The sequence below is a fragment of the Scyliorhinus torazame genome, chromosome 10 (assembly GCF_047496885.1).
Source record: "Scyliorhinus torazame isolate Kashiwa2021f chromosome 10, sScyTor2.1, whole genome shotgun sequence".
Taxonomy (NCBI): Eukaryota; Metazoa; Chordata; class Chondrichthyes; order Carcharhiniformes; family Scyliorhinidae; genus Scyliorhinus; species Scyliorhinus torazame.
In genome coordinates this window covers 238,144,460-238,158,641 of record NC_092716.1, presented here as the reverse complement: position 1 = coordinate 238,158,641, position 14,182 = coordinate 238,144,460, and the positions used below count along the sequence as shown (strand labels likewise).

The 14,182-nt window shown below is 45.8% G+C and overlaps 1 protein-coding gene across 9 annotated transcripts in view; it reads left to right on the top strand.

Moving 5' to 3' along the window:
• Nucleotides 1-14,182, top strand: part of LOC140384679 (leucine-rich repeat-containing protein 4C-like) — a 1,407,047-nt gene that overhangs the window by 976,058 nt on the left and 416,807 nt on the right. For 7 of the 9 annotated variants that reach the window (XM_072466610.1, XM_072466607.1, XM_072466608.1 and 4 more), the window contains one exon: nt 8,351-8,413. The gene's annotated coding sequence lies outside the window, so the exon portion shown is untranslated. Of the gene's footprint in view, nt 1-6,145; nt 6,347-8,350; nt 8,414-14,182 lie in introns of those variants that run through there. The other 2 variants (XM_072466613.1, XM_072466612.1) reach the window with 2 other exon arrangements.

Sequence of the window (14,182 nt, the reverse complement as noted above, 5' to 3'; positions counted from 1 at the left end):
AGTGAATACAGCTTACTAAATTGGATCCACAATTACTTTCGCTGAACCAAGCCTGAAATCTAATAGTCAAATCAAGCCCCAGTTTAATACCTTATCCAAAGGCTTGGTCCTGTTGGAAAACCTAAAATATATCAGTTACTAGACATAAACCTATGGTATAGCACAGTGGGCTAAACAGCTGGCTTGTAATGCAGTACAATGCCAGCAGCGTGGGTTCAATTCCCGTACCGGCCTCCCCGAACAGGCGCCAGAATGTGGCGACTAGTGGCTTCTCACAGTAACTTCATTGAAGCCTACTTGTGACAATTGGTGATTATTATTATCTGATTGGAATACAGAAGTGAATCCAACTGAGGCCACGTAAATAATTGTAATATGAAATCCACAAGTAAAAGATCAGGGGCGAGATTCTCCGACCCCCCGCCGGGTCGGAGAATCGCCGGGGGCTGGCGTGAATCCCGCCCCCGCCGGTTGCCGAATTCACCGGCACCGGAGATTCGGTGGGGGCCGGAATCACGCCGCGCCGGTTGGCGCCCCCCCCCCCCGCGATTCTCCGGCCCGGATGAGACGAAGTCCTGCTGCTAGGATGCCTGTCCCGCCGGCATGGATTGAACCACCAACCTTACCGGCGGGACAAGGCGGCGCGGGTGGGCTATGGGGTCCTGGGGGGGGCGCGGGGCGATCCGGCCCCGGGGGGTGCCCCCACGGTGGCCTGGCCCGCGATCGGGGCCCACCGATCCGCGGGCGGGCCTGTGCCGTTGGGGCACTCTTTTCCTTCCGCCTTCGCCACGGTCTCCACCATGGCGGAGGTGGAAGAGACTCCCTCCACAGCGCATGCGCGGGGATTCCGTGAGCGGCCGCTAACGCTCCCGCGCATGCGCCGCCCGGAGATGTCATTTCCGCGCCAGCTGGCAGGGCACCAAAAGCCTTTTCCGCCAGCTGGCGAGGCGGAAATCAGTCCGGTGCGGGCCTAGCCCCTCAAGGTTGGGGCTCGGCCCCCAAAGATGCGGAGGATGCCGCACCTTTGGGGCGGCGCGATGCCCGACTGATTTGCGCCGTTTTTGGCGCCGGTCGGCGGACATCGCGCCGATACCGGAGAATTCCGCCCCAGATCACCTTTGCCATATTATCTAGGGATCTTCAAGTATCTTTTTAAAATTTCGTCTTCTCATATCTCTTTTAATGAAAAAAATGAAACAATCCTCCCTGATCATTTTTTTCTGGCAATAATTCCTGCTAACAATCAATTGATCTTGATACCTAAGTTCTGCTAACAAATTACCTTAGTATTTGTGCAAGGCTATGTAATATAAATAATGATCACAAGCAGCATTTATCGGATTTTAAATATGACAAATGTTTTGAAGTATTGGTTTTCTGTTGATGTCATTAAGCACTTAATCAAAATTAGGTTTGTTTGGCACCACAGTAATTAAACAGGAAAATGTGCTTTGTCTTCATGCATATCTTCTGGAAAGTTATTCCTTTCTAAGCAACAGATTTGAAACTCATGTTTTGCTGAATTCTGTACTTCTTCAGGTAAGTAATGCTGGGATTGGAAAATCCTCTTTAGGAATTACTAACAGGATGAGGATTAGATTTTGAGTGAAACCATCTGTGGTTGAATAATATGCTTTGATGTCAACCTGTGAACATCACTTGCTGCTGTACCTGTGTGATTTTTTCCAATTCTCAGATCAGTTGTCCTTGGGGCTTATTTGAGTGGGACTGCCAATTTAATGACACAGCTAATGGATAAAGTTAAGATACAGACTTATAACTACTCAGAACTACATTGATATTATCCACTTTAAGTCACTGGGGAGCCAAGAGCTGATTCTTGCTTAGCAATGAAAAGTACCTGAACTATATACGGTGTGAGGATGGATGTTTCTTTTTTCCCAATATTTTTGAGGAATATTGTGTTATTCTGTAAAGAAGCTTGTGGTTTATGTGTGTAATGATTTAATTAAGCTGGGGAAAGGTGAATAAAGACAACTTGGGCGAAATTCTCCGGAAACGGTGCGATGTCCGCCGACTGGCGCCCAAAACGGCGCAAATCAGACGGGCATCGCGCCGCCCCAAAGGTGCGGAATGCTCCACATCTTTGGGGGCCGAGACCCAACCTTGAAGGGCTAGGTTGGCGCCGGACGAATTTCCGCCCAGCCAGCTGGCGGAAAAGGCCTTTGGTGCTCCGCCAGCTGGCGCAGAAATGACATCTCCGGGCGGCGCATGCGCGGGAGCGTCAGTGGCCGCTGACAGCTTCCCACGCATGCGCAGTGGAGGGAGTCTCTTCCGCCTCCGCCATGGTGGAGACCGTGGCGGAGGCGGAAGGGAAAGATTGCCCCCACGGCACAGGCCCGCCCGCGGATCGGTGGGCCCCGGGCCAGGTCACCGTGGGGGCACCCCCCGGGGCCAGATCGCCCCGCGCCCCCCCCAGGACCCCGGAGCCCGCCCGCGCCGCCTTGTCCCGCCGGTAAGGTAGGTGGTTTAATTTACACCGGCGGGACAGGCATTTTAGCGGCGGGACATCCGGGCCGGAGAATCGCGCGGGGGGGCCCGCCAACCGGCGCGGCGCGATTCCCGCCCCCGCCGAATCTCCGGTACCAGAGACTTCCGCAACCAGCGGGGGCGGGATTCACGCCAGCCCCCGGCGATCCTCCGACCCGGCGGAGGGTCGGAGAATTTCGCCCCTGGTCTGGGAGAGAGTTGAGAGACAAAAGAGGGAAAGGTACTAAAATGCATGCATTTGTAATACGAGGCCATAATGAAGTGGAATTAACGTAAACAGTTTGGGTTTTAGAAATTTGCAATCGGAGATCAATAGGGGCTTAGCTTTTCAGCTGTTAAATTTTCAAGGTGGGGAAAACTTTTAGAACTTATAAAGGTTTCTTAAACAAACAAGGGAATGTTATTAAATATTATTTATTTATTTTTAAATAAATTTAGAGTACCCAATTCATTTTTTCCAATTAAGGGGCAATTTCAGTGTGGCCAATCCACCTAGCCTGCACATCTTTGGGTTGTGGGGGCGAAACCCACGCAAACACGGGGAGAATGTGCAAAACTCCACACGGACAGTGACCCAGAGCCGGGATCGAACCTGGGACCTCGGCACCGTGAGGCAGCATGGCTAACCCACTGTGCCACCGTGATGCCCGTTATTAAATATTATTTGACTTTAAATGGGAGGCAAAAGGAAAATATTTTGGATAAGGTAAATTCAAAGATATGCTGAAGACAATGGAATTGAAGATGCAAGCCAAAAAAAGGACGTTTAAGGAAAGATATTAAGTTGTGTTGGAAGATGTCCTGGGACCAGCTTTGTTGTGAGAGAAAGTGTAAAATCTGAAGCAGCCATGTAGAAACTAAGGAATAATTTATTTCCAAAACCACCCTTGTTTCTTAGTTTTCTTGGATTTCCACAGTAGACTGGAAGAGTTTTAGAAGTCGTGTGCCATATCTTTTCTCAAGTCACAACAGTTTTCCTTTGGGTAATGTTACTGGATGTTTCAGGTTAAAATATGTAAGTTAGAGATGCCAAGCATGTGTTTACTTGTGTGTTCTGGCTAATTGGGTTCTTTTGACGAGGTATTTAAATACTGTTTTAACTGTGTAATTTTAATCTTGTGTATTGATGTTTTCTTTTCCACTTGTTAATAAATCTTTTAATTTTAAAAATCCCAAACGTGTTAGGGGAGTTATAGGTTTCTGGGCTCAGTAGGCTTCACCTTGTTTTTTGAATACAGAATCAGTTAGACAGGTTTCCCGCTGGGATTTTGATTCCTCAGCAATTAACACCTGCTGTGGTCATAACAAACAAAACATACAGCCTTCTGAATCAGAGGTAGGAGTGCTATCAACTGAGCTGAAATAATAGAGTTGATGGTGTTTTCAGCATCATTCAAATCCTGAATATAGGGACACTCAGTAGATCATTCAAAATGATGGATGGGTCCCAGATTCAGAAGTCCTGCTCCATTTCCAACAGATCCCATTTTCATTGTTAGTGGCAATGGGGTGGGATGTGATTCGCACTTCAGGGAAACCAAAGCTCAATTCCACCATTTCAACTCAGCACTTGAGTTCAAACAGACCCCATCTGTGCTGTATCAAGGACCTCAACCCACAGTAGCGGGACACAAATCTATGGAGGAGATGTAAATGCTTGTGAAGGGTAGATTAGGTGTGTGGAACTATGAAGCTGTCAAGTTTTTAGATTCCCAACCTATTAAAAATTAAAACAAAAGCATGTCTAGGTCAGTGCGGGTTGGAAATTCTCTGTTTTAGCAGTTATACTCATTTACTATTGAGATTATCCGAGGACTGTTATTATATATTTATTAATAGTTGACTGATTTCCACAACCTAAAGTTATCCCTGCAGGTGGGTTGTAAGTTCACAGTTTGATTCACAGCTAAAATAAATTGTTATAAGGTCTTTCATGGGGAGTTACGAATACAGGTATGTTTGTTTTGATAAGGGATTAAATGCTTGAATGATTTTTTCCAAAGTTTTCAATGTGCTTCCAAGAATGGCGATGTTTTATTTTTTAATTATACTCATAGCCAGAATAGAAATTTGGATCTTTATTTTGTTTCACATCAATACGGCTCCTGAGATTTGCCCATGGTAGATACTGGGTGAGATGGCATGGAGAATGTAAGGGCAAAGGGCAGATGATGGGGGGCATGGGTTGGCATGAGCTGGCATGGGGACTACAATGGACTATGAGGGCATGGGTGAGACGCATAAGGTGGCTTGGAGAATGGGTGGGGTGATGGGGTGTGAGGGCTTAACATTAATATAACTAACTGGGATGAAGTTCCAGAGAAACAAAGCGGGCCTTTTAACTTGCCCACCTCAACTCTCAGCATCCTGTGTCACCACCTCCAATCTGCCTCTGGAGGACCGCAGGCTCCACTCCAACCTGCATCTGCTACCCCAGAGTCTGGAACTTTTCCAACATAAGCTACTTGCCTCTGCAGTAAAAAAAAAACAGCCCTGTACATGTGTATATTTGTGTGCGAACTTTGACATCTACTACTGGTATCAAATGTCTAAACCCCAAACTAATAGTTTTCTCACCTGTTCACTCATTCTGACGCCAAGTCCTTGATGTTACAAAAATAGCAACAGCCATCAATATAGAACATACATTCGGCCCATCGAGTCTGCACCGACCCACTTCAGCCCTCACTTCCAACCTGTAGATCTGTAGCCAGTTCAAGCTAACTCTCCCAATCACTTTTTTCACCAATTGAAATAAAAATACCCCAATCCCTGGAGCAATATTAATAATCACGTTTGACCAATTTACACAAATTAATTCCTGCTTTCTTATCAGTGGCAAGTTGGCTAAATGCAATGTACAGGCCAAACCTGATGGGAAAACCTTAAAAATGCTCATAATATTCTCTTATTCCTTTCTGTTTCAACATTGGTTTTTGGAGTCAAATGTTTTAAAACTTGAAGTATGTGTAGATTTTTTAATGGGCAGAAAATCTGACTTTATGTTCTCTCATACACCCATGGATGAAGTTTCTGCTGTGGACTTAATTGGCAATTTGAGTTGCAGGTGTCCTTTGTATTGATTATCTCAACGTTCCCTCCCTCACCCCAAAATCTGTTTTATGGTTTATCTATCTATGGTTTATGTTTGCACTGAAACACATTTTGAAGAATTACAAACATAAACATTTTCTCTGCACTTTTGCAGTTTGCCAGTGATTAGCAGAAACTTGCATGCTAATTAATTCAGATAGGGGGGGTATTACAATCTCGAGCCAGACCCCAAAGGTTGCGAGGATAAGGGAAAGGGAACCTCAATATTTTATTAAATTGGTAAGGCTGTGAGGAAAAGATGCTTCATTCCAGGAGAGACACCACGTGCAAAGAAGGATATGTTATAGTAAAACAAACTTTATTGCAAACATAATATTACAGTAACATTTAACAGCATACAAGGAAATAGCTTACAATTTTCTGTTAAACAATGCTTAATTGCTACCTTTTTATCTCCACTCAAGCAAAAACCATCTCAGGTCAAAATCCACTTTCACATATAATGAGCAAACACAGGGGGTGGATTACTCTACATCCAGCGACGCCGGAATCGCAAGGCATGATCTGGCGGAAAATCATGCGTCAGCCAAAAACCGAGTCTGGTGCCAAGCGCCCGGTGGAATGCCATGCTCCAATGCCTCGACAGCGGTGTGAATGCGTTGTACGCTGCACATACAGTAAACGCCATTGACATATCATTAATGGGCCCGTACCGATATCCGGTATTCTCTGGGGCTTTCGAGATGCTCTGTCTCTACAAGGAGGAATTGCAGGCAGCAAGGTTTGCTTGTGTTTTTTTAAATCAGGAAATAGGCACAGTGGTTGCTGAGGGAGAGAGAGGAGGTTGGACATGTTCCCAGAGGTTTGGCCACAGGCTGCCAGCCCTACCACTGGCATAGCTGGCTGTAGGGAGGCATCTGGCAGGACCGAGGGAGTAGCGGGGAGAAACCAGGGTGTGGGCCTTGGGGTTGGGGCGTTCCCCTGGGGCCGGGGTGTCCAGGCAAGGACCGCGTATTACTGGGGTCTCTGTGGGGGGTCTCCATATTACATGGGTCCATGCAGGGGTGGGTTGGGTCACCCCCATACTTGGGGGTGGGGGGGGGGGGGCACCCAGGAAATCTGGGGGTGAGTGGCTGCTGTGCGATGGGGGAAGGCCGGGACCGATTTGCAATGCGGGGGTGGTGACCATGCAGGGGACCTCAAGGTGGCGGCCCGATAGCAGGATTCTCTGGAAGTCACTCGTATTCCACTCCATGCATAAATTTACATGGTGTGGAATGTTGAATTGCATCCTGTGTTATGACCGCAAAGGGATCGTAAAACTGGTGCAATTCATAGTCATAGTCTCCCAAACGAAGAGTCCAGCCCAAGTCTCTAATTATCTACTCCCCAGGGAACCTTCTTTTCAAAACAAATTTCATTAGCCCAGAATAAATCATATACCTGAATGATGATTTCATTTTTTACAATGCTTTAATTGCACCTTTGTCGCCAAAGTGTCTGCCTTTTAAACCAGGACTTTAAAAAACATTACCGCAGCAGTCATACACACACTAACCCAGCTTTTTAACCTTTACTGTACCAAATACATATAATACAATATATCTGAAATTTCGACATTCATCAGAATGGCATGGCTCATGTTGTCAATGGGGCACGGCTCCAAACCCATGATTTTTAAACCAGTGCAAAAAAATGCAGAACCTCAATTTGTACCGCACATAATTTCTGTTTGAAATTCTTTGATTTTCTGTGCTGGTTTGGTTTATTTCAGGTGAATTGTGTGTATATATAATGTAAGGCACTGCATGCCTCACAAATACATGACAGATGTTCATGGAGTCAATTATTGGCTTTCAGCTTGTGGGAGTGCATGAGGCTGCATCATGTGTAGTCATGCACATCTGTCACTTATTCTTGGATGATCTGTTATTCAGGAATATCTTGAAAATGTGCACTGCTAAAATTGTATCAAGAACATATAATTCATATCCAAATGCTCAATATATAAAATTGGATTTGTCCAATTACAATCTAACTTTTAACTATAAAAAATAATTTTATTTTTGCTGGCAGAACATTGAGGGCTGTTGTTGACAGCTTTTAGTTACATAACTACAATCATTGAGAGGATGCTGATGAACAAGTATGGAATATTTTAATTCAGTTGCTTAATTGAATGACATGTGTGTTAAATGTTCTGCCCCTTCCCCATAACGTTCTATAGACAGCTTCAAATCCTGTTTGTCCTGGCAAAGACTTCTAGTAATAACTTCCATTTGCAAGGAAATCTGTCAGAAAAGACCAAAGGAGTATGCGGTTAATTAACTTAACACTGCGGTACGTGGGATAGCGGAGTCCAACCAGAAGGAACACCAGCCTTGGGGACATGGTCGCAGATGTCAATAATTGTCCTGAAATAATGCCAGAATTTAACATTTTTCCCAGATGGTCAGACATCTCAATTATATCACTTCCTTTGGCACTTCCAGATGCAGAGACAAAAATGCAGTACATGTATTGTAACACTCTTCCCAGTGTTAGCACGTGGACTGCTTTAATCAGATGGAGCACAGAGCCATTCTGCTAGGATGTCAAAGAAATATGTAAAGAAAGTCGGCAATGCAAATGTTAGAGGATCGTCATTTTGACAGACTTATTGCAAGTGTCTACTCATGGTGTTGTGTAGTTCTATTAATACTAGCGTTGGGATTGGGGGGTGGGGGTGGCAACCTGGTGGGAACTTGATCGAGATTTTTATTGACGGCTTCATTTTTCTTTGCAGATTCTCATTTGTCCATGATTCTCCATCCCACTCAACTTGCCCGGTGAAGGAGAAACCAATGCAGTAAGTGAGGCCTACTTGTTGAAAGGCTGTGTGTTCTTGTGATATCTGAATTATACATTTTGTGATAGCAATTTGGAAGAAGGAAAAAAATGACCGAGCTGGAAAATATGGCCCTGCACGGCGTGTATTTTTATGTTTGAAAAAAAATACTTTTGGGGTGGGGGTTAGTGGGGAGGAATGGAGAAACGAGAGGAGTTAAATCAAAATAACTGTGCTCTGTTTAGCACTTAAAATACATTGAAATCTGAAGTCATTTGAAGTTGACAATTTCAGGTATTCTTCTCAATACCAAATTTTGTTCAATTTAAATTATATGAAACTCGGTGAGGATTATCTCTTTATGTGCGCTTTCTGCCGTTTTACATATTCTGTCTTAATTGTTCCAACCGTAGTGACAGATGTGGTGCCAAAAGTTGTTGCTGGAGCTAGTAATTAAGTTGAAAATATGTGCTTCTTGGCATTGAGTCTAGCTTTGCTGGAATGATCTAAAGTTTGAATAAAACTGCCAGCCTGGTGCAGGTAGCTTATACATTTTCCATTCTGGTTTGCAAAATGGAACTGGAAATGTCACCTAATATTCAGGATAAATTCATTTACTGGGATGAAGCCACTTCTGAATAAAATACTCCACTTTTATATCCTGTCAGCTGCCACCTCAGATTTCTGAAAAGATGATGGCCGCGATTTAATTTTTAAAAATGTTAATCTTAAAAGAGGACACTCTTGAGTGTGAGGAAGGTTGAACCTTGGAATAAGAGGATTGCAAAGATCCAAACCAAAATGCTTTAATCTGACTCTTACATTCACATACCCATGGAATGGTTTTCAAAAAGTGCAACTGATAGAGCAGCTAAGGTGACATCAAAACTTTTTAACTTTCCTAGCCTTACCTCTACACCTTTGGTGCAGCCCTGACATCCACAGCAGGGGTGGAGGCAGCCTGCTGACTGCTACATCCTGATCCCTGTGATGACCTTGGCGGGCGTTCTCTGGTGGCCTGAGACCTGGACAGGCCGAGACTCATAAGGGTCTCCTGCCCAGGAGCAGAAGTACCTTCAGCAGCTTACGCTGCTTGAGTTGATAGGGGCACAGGCAGAGGGAACTCTGAGCGGCTTCAAACACTTGGACTGTTATGTGTGGAGTCCTCCAGGATGTCTGGCTGGCACTTATCCTTACAGTAGGAGCCAGAGGACGCCGATATGTCTGCTGCAGGAAGTGGGGCACCTGGAGGGAGGTCAAGGTGCCTCGTCCCCAGGTGGCCTACATCCTGATAGTGCCCAACAGTGTGCGTGGCCATGAAGTTCAAGGCCGAGCAGAAGTCCATCAGGACCTGCTGGACCATGGTATCCACGATCATTGGAACCTTCCCATGCTGGCCTTGCGGTGCTCACATGTCGGAACACGTAGGGACTCTCAACTCTCAGCTCTGAGAATTGACTGCTGTAGCTCTACCTTTCTTTGCATCGTTAGCATTGAGCTTCCAGTCGCTTCCAGAGGTTCATCACCTGACAAGGATTGAGAAGATGACTGGTCTCCAGCGGCCCTCTGTCTGCCAGAGGCCTGGGCTGTCTCTACTTCCGACTGCTGGAGAGGTGTTATCGAGAAAGTGACCGCCAATCTAACCTTGAACTATGACCCACTGAGGTCTGTAACTCTGGACTGGTGATTGTTGTGACACTTCTTCCTGAGCCCCCTTATCCTCAGGCCAGCTCTGGAGGCTCAGAGAGCTCTGGGCTGTCTAGCTGATCATAATATTTTGGCACCTGAAAAAGACAAATGGACAGTTTTAGTGGGTGAGCTGAAGCTAATTCAGAGAACATTCCACTCTGTCCTGGTCCACCCACATTAACGCTACGACCAAGAAAGCACAACATTGCCTATACTTTCTCAGGAAACTGAGGAAATTCAGCATGTTCACATTGACTCATAGCAACTTTTATAGATGGACCATAGTGGGTGGCATGGTAGCACAGTGGTTAGCACTGTTGCTTCACAGTGCCAGGGATCCGGGTTCGATTCCCGGCTTGGGTTACTGTCTGTGTGGAGTCTGCACGCTCTCCCCATGTCTGCGTGGGTTTCCTCAGGGTGCCCCCTTGTAGCAGCTACATCCACCGAGGAAATAGTCTCTGAACGTTCACTCTATCTATCCCCCTCATCATCTTATAAACCTCTATTAAGCCGCCTCTCATCCTCCTTCACTCCAATGAGAAAAGCCCTAGCTCCCTCAACCTTTCCTCATAAGACCTACCCTCCAATCCAGGCAGCATCCTGATAAATCTCCTTTGCACCTTTTCCAATGCTTGCACATCCTTCCTATAATGAGGTGACCAGAACTGCACACAATACTCCAAATGTGGTCTCACCAGGGTCCTGTACAGTTGCAGCATAACCCCGCGGCTCTTAAACTCAAGCCCCCTGTTAATAAATGCTAACACACTATAGGCCTTCTTCACGGCTCTGTCCACTTGAGTGTCAACCTTCAGAGATCTGTGGACATGAACCCCAAGATCTCTGTTCCTCCACATTCCTCAGAACCCTGCCGTTGACCCTGTAATCTGCATTCAAATTTGTCCTACCCAAATGAATCACCTCGCACTTATCAGGGTTAAACTCCATCTGCCAATTTTCGCCCCAGCTCTGCATACTATCAATGTCTCTTTGCAGCCTACAACAGCCCTCCACCTCATCCACTACTCCACTAATCTTGGTGTCATCAGCAAATTTACTGACCCAGCCTTCAGCCCCCTCCTCCAAGTCATTGATAAAAATCACAAATAGCAGAGGACCCAGCACTGATCCCTGTGGTACAGCGCTGGTAACTGGTCTCCAGTCTGAAAATTTTCCATCCACCACCACCCTCTGTCTTCTATGTGTTAGCCAGTTACTTATCCAATTAACCAAATTTCCCTCTATCCCACACTTCCTTACTTTCATCATGAGCCGACCATGGGGAACCTTATCAAATGCCTTACTGAAATCCATGTATACGACATCAACTGCTCTACCTTCATCTACACACTTAGTTACCTCCTCAAAGAATTCAAAAAAATTTGTGAGGCAAGATGTACCCTTCGCGAATCCGTGTTGACTATCCCGGATAACATTCGCCACTCTCCAGTCCTCTGGCACTATCCCCGTGGACAGTGAGGATCCAAAGATCAAAGCCAAAGGCTCTGCAATCTCATCCCTTGCCTCCCAAAGAATACTAGGATATATCCCATCTGGCCCAGGGGACTTGTCGACCCTCAGGTTTTTCAAAATTGCGAATACATCTTTCACAGAGAGAGTAGCCATTTGAGAACATGATGCCATGCTGACAGTTTGGTAGTACAGGGAGCTGAGAGAAGACCTACCTTGGCGATGTGGAGGAGATCATTCATCAGCTTCCTGCACTGGATGGTGCTTCGTGGGCAGGTGACAGCTGCACTGACCTCCTGGACGATGGCCTCCCAGGCTGGAGAGCCAGGAGAGGTGAGGTTGGTGTGCTTCTTTGAAGGTGTTGGAGCCACCCGCTACCGCACTTTGTCTCAAAAACAGGGAATTCTGCCCATAACCACCACTACTGAAACAAACTTTTCAACTCCAGGTTATTAACTGAATTTAAATTCCACCAGCTGCTGTGGTGGGATTTGAACCAGGGTCCGCGAGAGCCTGGGCCTCTGGATTACTAGTCCAGTGAAATTACCATGATGCCAAAACTCGAGCCTATGCTGTGCCCATTGCTCATCTATCTTCCTTGTGAGAAACACTTACATAAGAACACAGGAACAGGAGTAAGCCATTCAGCCCATCGAGACTGCTCTGCCATTCAATTAGATCATGGCCGCCCATCTACCCCAAGGCCACTTTCCGCACTATCCCCATATCCCCTGATGTCATGCGTTTTCAGAAATTGATCGACTTTTGTCTTGATCATGCTTAAGGACTGAGCTTCCATCAGCTTCTGGGGCAGAGAATTCAAATGATTCACTACCCTCTGAGTGAAGAGATTCATTCTCATCTCAGTCTTAAATGTCTTTCCCCTTATTCTGAGACTGACTGTGTCGATGGTGCCAGGGGAAACATCCCATCGATATCCACCCTGTCATGTCTGGTAAGAACATTGGAAGGTTCGAATAGACCAACTCTCCTTCTTCTAAACTCGACAAACTTTACAGACAGCTGACACTGGAATGTATCCCCCCTTTAAGAAGTGCAGGTTAGGAGCGTTTCCAAGGCCTGGGTATTGAGCTGGCTTTTATGTGGGGTTCCTCTCTCTTTGTTGCAGCTCAGGTGAACACACAGATTTTCAGACACACGTCAACCCGGTTAAGACGGCATTATTATTCCAAGCTTGGTCCATGAACATGGGAGAGATCTGGATCAATGCCAAAATCAATCTGTCTGACACTGGTACAAACACACCAATTGTAGAGTTTCCCAAAAATCAATAGCCCACCTCAGTTGGACTTGATCCTCGGGGCTGTCAATTTTATATTGTCTAGTAAAATTTACTTTCAGCAAAATGATGACTTGTGATCAGCTCGTGATTTGACCCCATCCTGCCACCTGTTGTTTACCAGGATCTTGTGTCCATTCTAAAGTTATTTTTCTGACATTCCCATCCTACGTATCACAGTCAGTTCCTGTCCACCCCATTGTTCATCCAGGAGCAGGATGACAAAGTTGATTTCCTCTTCACACCATGGATTGTCTAAGGCAGGATATTGGGGGCACTGATAAGAGCTGTTTACTTAGCTGACCGTGTTATTGCTGACCACACTACTCATGTTTATCCCTGTTTGTCTGAAAAACATGTGCAAGTTAGCTAGCTTCAATCCCATCATGCATTGTGGCCACTGTCTGGAGCAAGAGTTTGAATGATTAGCACTGCTATGTCCTAAAAATCCAAGCTTAATGGTTAATGATGATTACTGGATATACTTTCTATGATTAGTCTCAATCCTTAATGAACTAACTTATGTAGAACTATTCTAGTCTTACCCTAGCTATTCAGTTTTAAGGGGTCTCAACAAACAAAGAACAAAGAAATGTACAGCACAGGAACAGGTCCTTCGGCCCTCCAAGCCCGTGCCGACCATGCTGCCCGACTAAACTACAATCTTCTACACTTCCTGGGTCCGTATCCCTCTATTCCCATCCTATTCATGTATTTGTCAAGATGCCCCTTAAATCTCACTATCGTCCCTGCTTCCACCACCTCCTCCGGTAGCGAGTTCCAGGCACCCACTACCCTCTGCGTAAAAAACTTGCCTCGTACATCTACTCTAAACCTTGCCCCTCTCACCTTAAACCTATCTATGCCCCCTAGTAATTGACCCCTCTACCCTGGGGAAAAGCCTCTGACTATCCACTCTGTCTATGCCCCTCATAATTTTGTAGACCTCTATCAGGTCTCCCCTCAACCTCCTTCGTTCCAGTGAGAACAAACCGAGTTTATTCAACCGCTCCTCATAGCTAATGCCCTCCATACCAGGCAACATTCTGGTAAATCTCTTCTGCACCCTCTCTAAAGCCTCCACATCCTTCTGGTAGTGTGGCGACCAGAATTGAACACTATACTCCAAGTGTGGCCTAACTAAGGTTCTATACAGCTGCAACATGACTTGCCAATTCTTATACTCAATGCCCCGGCCAATGAAGGCAAGCATGCCGTATGCCTTCTTGACTACCTTCTCCACCTGTGTTGCCCCTTTCAATGACCTGTGGACCTGTACTCCTAGATCTCTTTGACTTTCAATACTCTTGAGGGTTCTACCATTCACTGTA